Here is a 7,749-nt window from a genome sequence, read left to right as displayed (position 1 = left end):
CCCTGCTCTTTTTCTCTGTCTGTCCTACTCATTAAAGCAAAGCACAAAGTGACCTCTCCTCATTTGCCAAGGCTACTTACTCCTTTCCTCTCTACTGCTTCACTGCCTTAAACTCCATTTCCACTTCTCTTTCCACTCACTCCACAACCCATTGCCTTGGAGACTGGTGTGCTCATCTAAGGACAGTGGTCCCGGTTCCCACCATGAGTCAGACTGTACTAGAGCAAAGTTGCTCTCATACGGAACGGAATTTTCAGTAGATGGGCAAGCTAAGAAGATCAATTTTCAGACAACAGTTGAACAAATAATTCTCTGGTGAAGGGGAGTTAGAAATTAGTATTAGAAACCCTCAGGATGCCTTCTATAGAGTGTTATATGGAATTATGCCTCAGTTAAGTATATTAAATTATGTCTGTTCCTCATTCCAGAGTGTGGTTCAACCATTTTCAGTTAATCCTATTGTCTCTATGAAGTCTGAAATTAAAGGATTCCTCCAGAGCTTATCATAGACAGGGAGTTATGCTAAGTGGACCTTAACTGACCATCAAAATCAAGATTTATATGTGCTGACTGGTAAGCCCTGCCACTGGTAAAATACTAGTCAGCCTTTTCTTAAATGTGTGACAACACCATAATACTTCCTAGTAGATCAGCTACAGCAAATGCACAAGTTTAAGTAAAAATAAAGAAGAAAACAAGAAAAACACATTCATTATTTGTCTCCATAATATTTCCAGGAGAAGAAGAACGCTATTACTTATTATTAGCTCTCAGGTTACAAGACTTGAGAGTTATGTGACAAAATCATTTGGAGACAACTTTCTAAGTTATCAAAATAACTTTCTCCTCCCCTCTCTACTGCTTCACTGCCTTAAACTCCATTTCCACTTCTCTTTCCACTCACTCCACAACCCATTGCCTTGGAGACTGGAGTACTCATCTAAGGACAGTGGTCCAGGTTCCCATGATGAGTCAGACTGTACTAGAGCAAGGTTGCTCTCCTGCTTCTGAAAAAAGCACCAGGGTATTTACCACCTTTAAAGATAAGCCCGATATGCAAACACTTGAATACAGATTTCTTTTGTAGCCTTGGCAAATGAGGAGAGGTCACTTTGTGCTTTGCTTTAATGAGTAGGACAGACAGAGAAAAAGAGCAGGGCCACCATTATAAAATGCTGGAGTTGACTACAAAGACTCCATCAGTGACCTTTTATAGCTGGCAAACAATGATAACTGAAGCCATTTCGGGTACTATAATTCCGCCCCAGGCTCTACAGGAGACTGCAGTAGAAACCTCATGCTAGAGCACCAGCTAACACCACTATTTGGCCTCAGGAAAAGTTTCCCAGCCAAGTTTAAATCCCTGGAGACCAGGAGTGGGTATAATTTAAGCACTAATATAAGCTAAGAGGGAAAGCAACAATACTAGTGCTCCCCCCTAATGGAAAGATCATTATTTTTAGTTTGTATAGAAAGCAGAGCTGACAGCTGTGAGGGAAAATGTACCCTTTGAAAAGAACCTACTATTGTTATATTTAAGCTGTAGGGATACAGCCGGTGACTCAGAGGCAATTGTCACATGCTCAGAATTACCCCAGGAACAGTGACAGGCTTAATGATTTTGAAAGTAGCAATATACAAACAAAGAAAGGTGAGGGGCAATGGCTGAGAAGTGTTTTATGACCCATTATTTCTTTTGCCTGCTGAAGAATTTGTAACCATACACAGAGCTAATGGAAGAATGATAATGCCACTTTTTTTCTCTTTCTTTTTGTTCATAAATATTTACCTGTCTTTCCTTAGGCAGGATAACAGACAGGTTAAGTCCTTGGTCAAACAGACTTCATTTAAAATACTCATTTAAAAGACTAGGTCTCTATTTACTAACTGTGTGGCCATGGTTAAGTTACTAACCACTTTCAGTTTCCAGTTGCTTATCTAATTGATGTAAAATGGAGATAATAACAGCATCTGTCTCCGAGGGATGATGTATAATGTTTCATTCATTCCATACATATTTCTTGGCAGCTGCTCTGTGTCTGGTAATGTGTTGGGTACTGGGTATACAACAGAGAATAAGACAGACACAAGATTCCTGCCCTGTTGGAACCATGCAGTCTAGTGGATCAGATGAGAAAATGCATGTGTGCACCTGAGTGCAGTGCCAGCCAAAAAGTAGGTACTTTCAGAATGTTAGCTTTTATTGAACCGTAACATCTCACTGTAAAGACGATTGGGCTTGGGGCTTAAGTTGGCCAGGCTTCAGCCCACTTCTATCTTATGTGCATGATTTGAGTTTGTTTCCTCTCTGTAATTTGGAAACAGTAAGAATGCCTATCTTCTAGGGTTCATCATCTCCTTGAGTTCATGAACCCTAGGCAACAGGCATTATTACTGCTCCAAATTACAGGTGAGGAAACAAGGATGAAATGGGATGATGCACAGTTCCTGGCACTCAGGAGAAGTTTGTAAATCAGAAACTCCTCAGACTGAAATGTTGACAAATTGAAAAGGGCAGGAGACTAAAATCCTGAAAGTCTGGAACCCAGTGAAAACAGCTGGCCCATCTGGCCTCAGCATCACTTGATTACTCTTAATTAGCATCTCCTATGCTCCAGGTATCACACTCAGGGCTGTGGGGAGGCAGAAGTGAAAAGCACACTTCCCTAGACCTGGAGGGCAGGCAGTCTTATGAGGAAGACAAATAGGTGAGCAACTAACTCTCAGAGTGGGAAAATCCAGTGAGTGCTGTGAGACAGACACAAGTGAAGCACCCCAGGACTGAGTAGGGAGAGGTGATGGCATCCACAGGGAGCTCCGTTGGGGCCAGACACTGGGCCAGGTGCATTAAATATCTCATTTGATCCTTTTGACAGTCCTGGGAAGGAGATGCTATTATGCTCCATTTTATAGGTGAGGAAACTGGAAGATGAAATTTACTTGGGCAAGATCATTCAATCAGAAAAAGACATTGCAATGTATATATCACCAGGTCAGATTGATTCTAATGTTCTTTTTCCTACTATACCATAATACTTCTCACAGCCAACTGATTATTGACAAAGACACTGACAATGTACATTGTTGAAAGGACGTCATCTTTAATAAACGGTCTCTGGAAAATCAAATACTCATATGTAGAAGGATGAAACTGGACCCCTATCTCTCACCATGTATAAAAATCAACTCAAAATGGATTAAAAACTTAAATGCAAGACATTAAATTATAAAACTATTAATACCAGAAGAAAATACAGGGAAAACATTTTAGGATATTTGTCCAGGCAAAGATTTTATGGCTAAGATCTCAAAAGCACAGGCAACTAAAATAAAAATAGACAAATGGGACTAGGTTAAACCTAAATGCTTTTGCACAGCCCAGGAAATAATCAACAGAGTAAAGAGACAACTTATTGAATGGGAGAAAATATTTGCAAACTTTTCATCTGACATGGGACTAATACCAGGAATATACAAGGAAGTTAACCTAACAACTAAAAAAATAAAAAATCCCATTAAAAAGTGGGTGGGTGGCTGCTGGCAAGATGACCGAATAGAAACAGCTCTGGTCTGCAGCTCCCAGCCAGACCAATGCAGAAGGTGGGTGATTTCTGCATTTCCAACTGAGGTACCCTGTTTATTTCATTGGGACTGGTTAGGCAGTGGGTGCAGCCCACGGAGGGTGAGCAGAAGCAGGGTGGGGCATCTCCTCACTCAAGAAGTCCAAGGCATGGGCGGGGGGAGTCTCCCTTTCCAAGCCAAGGGAAGCCGTAACCTACAAGGAACTTAAAAAAATTTACAAGAAAAAAACAACCCCATCAAAAAGTGGGTGAAAGATATGAACAGACACTTCTCAAAAGAAGACATTTATGCGGTCAACAGACATATGAAGAAAAGCTCATCATCACTGGTCATTAGAGAAATGCAAATCGAAACCACAATGAGATACTATCTCACGTCGGTTAGAATGACAATCATTAAAAAGTCTGGAAACAACAGATGCTGGCAAGGACGCAGAGAAATTGGAACATTTTTACACTGTTGGTGGGAGTGTAAATTAGTTCAACCATTATGGAAGACAGTGGCCATTCCTCAAGAATATAGAACCAGAAATACCATTTGATCCAGCAATCCCATTACTCGGTATATACCCAAAGGATTATAAATCATTCCACTATAAAGACACATGCACACATATGTTTATTGCAGCACTATTTACAATAGCAAAGACTTAGAACCAACCCAAATGCCCATCAACGATAGACTGAATAAAAAAAATTCCACATACACCATGGAATACTATGCAGCCATAAAAAAGAATGAGTTCACGTCCTTTGCAGGGACATAGATGAAGCTGGAAACCATCATCCTCAGCAAACTAACACAAGAACAGAAAACCAAACACCACATGGTCTCACTCATAAGTGGAAGCTGAACAATGAGAACACATGGACACAGGGAGGGGAACATCACACACTAGTGCCTGTTGGGGAGTGAGGGGTGGGGAGGGAGAGCGATAGGACAAATACCTAATGTATGCAGAGTTTAAAACCTAGATGACAGGTTGACAGGTGCAGCAAACCACCATGGCACATGTATACCTATGTAACAAACCTGCATGTTCAGCACATGTATACCAGAACTTAAAGTAAAATACATACACACACACAAAAAAGGTGTGCGAAGGAAGTAAATACATTATTCTCAAAAGAAGACATAGAAATGGCCAACGGGGATATGAAAAAACGCTCAAAATTACCAATCATCAGGGAAATACAAATAAAAAACACAATGAGGTGACATTTTAGCCCAGTTAGGATGCCTATTATTAAAAATACACAAAATAACAGATGCTGGCAAAGATATGTGAATAAGGGAATTCTTATATACTGTTGATGGGAATGTAAGTTCAACCACTTTGGAAAATAGTGTGGAGATTTCAAAATAAAAATAGAACTACCATATAATCCAGCAATCCCATTACTGCGTATCTATCCAAAGGAAAACAAATCAATATATTAAGGGGATACCAGCACTTGCATATTTATTGCAGTGCTATTTACAATAACAAAGATATGGAATCAACCTAAGCGTTCTTTAGTGGACAAATGAATAAAGAAAATATGGTACATATATACAACGGAACACCATTTGGCCATAAAAACAATGAAATATCATTTGAAGCAACATGGATGGAACTGGAGGTCAGTATGTTAAGTGAAATAAGTCAGGCACAGAAACATAATATTGCATGTTCTCACTCATAAGTGGGAGCTAAAAAAAAGAGTTGATCCCACAAAGATAGAGTAGAATAATAGATACTAGTGGCTGAGAAGGGTGGGTGGGAGGAAGTATGAAGAAAGATAGGTTGATGAGCACAAACACAGTTGGGTAAAAGGTAAGAGTTCATTGTTCAACAGCAGAATAGAGTGACAACAGTGTATTGTATATTTCAAAGTAGTTAGACAAGAGGACTTAAATTGTTCTCAACACATAGAAATGACAAGTACTCAAAGTGATGGACGTCTCGAATACCCTGACTTGATCATTTTGCGTCCTATGCATTTAGTGAAGTAGTGCATGTACCACAATATGTATTAAAATTATGTATCAATTAAAAATAATAAATTTAAAAAATACTGTAGAGATGAGAAAAAGATCAATGGTTGCTAAGGGTTTGAGTGAGGGGGATAGGATCAAACAGGTGAAGAACAGGGATGTTCCAGGGTGATGAAACCCTTCTTCATGATACTGCAAAGATGAATATATGACACTATGCGTTTATCAAAACCAGTAGAACTTTACAGCACAGAGAGAGGCTTAACATATAGAATTTTAAAAATTATGGGTTTAGGAGGTCGCAAAATGGAATGAATAATATGATCAAAGAATTGAAACACTTTATAAATACGTGAAATAACTTCATTGAAGAGTTGGAGGGAAAGGATAGTGACCTAAGTAATTTTGAAAATGAGTGAAGTCTGTAAGGCGGAAGGACATAAGCACTGTTCTCTAGTCAATAAATTGGTTTTCCATGGGGGATGTGTTATTAATTCTGATACCGCTATACATGTGTATTGGAATTGAACAATTCAGTAAATGGTGGTGTATGGTGGCTGCCAGGTTTCCCAATGCTACGGAGAAGCAAGGAGAGGAGGCTGAAATGATCCGTGTGGTAACGGATTATAGTCGAAAATAGTAAGAAATTGCATTTAGCTTACTATAGATACAAATGGTTATATACAAAAATATTTGACATATGTGTATATCCATGGCTTTAGTATACACACATATATTTCCTGGCTCTGCCAGCTGAGAAGGCCTAGAAGCAAGAAGCAATGACATAATAGTAGCAGTGAACGCACCTAATGTCCTTAACGTTGTTTCTAATACCATCCTCCAATAAAAAAGATGGGGCTTCCTGGGAAAATGAATTATTCCAGGATTGGGCTAGAATACAGGATGAGCGTGTTGTATGGCCACAAGGTAAGTGCTAAAAGTAAGTAAATAATAAGAGTCTGTCAAAGGAACTCAGGAGCCAATGGAAATAATTCCCAATGGCCAAGGCTGGAACAATTTGAGCAACAAAATAAAGTAATATTGAGTTAAAACTCTGAGTATAAAGTAAATATTCATAAGTCCATACCGATACAAGTAAGTCCTTGAATAAATAAATCAATGTGGAGGAATAGGCAAGTTTCTATGCGGAAGAATTCTTTGTAATTTGTGTAGATACTCCACCCTCCAAGAAGATGGAGCTTAGCTTCCCACCCCTTTAGTATGGCCTATGCATCATCAATAGGCAGTCATGATGCCACCCAAAGACAACAGTATAAAAAAGAGGGAAGAAAGAGTAACTTTATAGTAGAAAAACCTGACAAACATGACCTCAGCCAGGTGACCAAAGTTAACATCAACAGTGATAAATTATCTTGAGAACATACACTCTTTTTTTGTGTTATTGAAATTATTATTATTTTTTAATTTTAGAGACAGGGTCACACTCTGCTTCTCAGGCTGGAGTGCAGTGGCACAATCACAGCCCAGTGTAATCTTCAACTCCTGGGCTCAAGAGATCTTCCCGCCTGAGCCTCTGGAGTGGCTAGGACTGCAGGGAGGCAACACCACCTTCAGCTGAGAATCTGCAGTCCTGCTAGGATGTGATGAAAGTGGGACTTCACCTCGGTGGTATTTCTCCGAAAAACATACAACTCCAGGCTAACCATGAGAAAAACATCAAAACATTTTCCATTGAAAAACATTTCAGAAAGCACCTGAACAGTAATTTTCAAAAATATCAAGATCATCAAAAGCAAGACAATTCTGAGAAACTGTCACAGCCAAAGGAACCTCGACAGAAACAATGACTAGATTCGATAGAGTATACTTAATATGATCCTGGGACCCATAAAAGATGTTAGGTAAAAGCTAAGGAGATATGAATAAAGTATGGATTTTAGTTGATAATGATATATCAATATTGCTTTATTAACTGTAACAAATGTATCATACTCATGTAAAATGCTAACATTAGAGGAAACTTGGTGTGAGGTATATGAGAATGCTTAATACTACCTTTACAAATTATTGGTAAATTTTAAACTGTTCTAACATGAAAAGTTTATGGTAAAAAAACACCAATAACTAAAATCATTTCATATTTTCCTCAAGTATTTTTCTCTTTTTATTTTATATACACTTACCTTTTATTTTATATTTTCTTATATATTTTTGATTATTTAAAAATAT

The sequence above is a fragment of the Colobus angolensis genome, unplaced genomic scaffold, assembly GCF_000951035.1.
Source record: "Colobus angolensis palliatus isolate OR3802 unplaced genomic scaffold, Cang.pa_1.0 Scaffold339, whole genome shotgun sequence".
NCBI lineage: Eukaryota > Metazoa > Chordata > Mammalia > Primates > Cercopithecidae > Colobus > Colobus angolensis.
The sequence above is the reverse complement of the archived record's forward strand: the minus strand, read 5'-3'. Positions refer to the sequence as shown.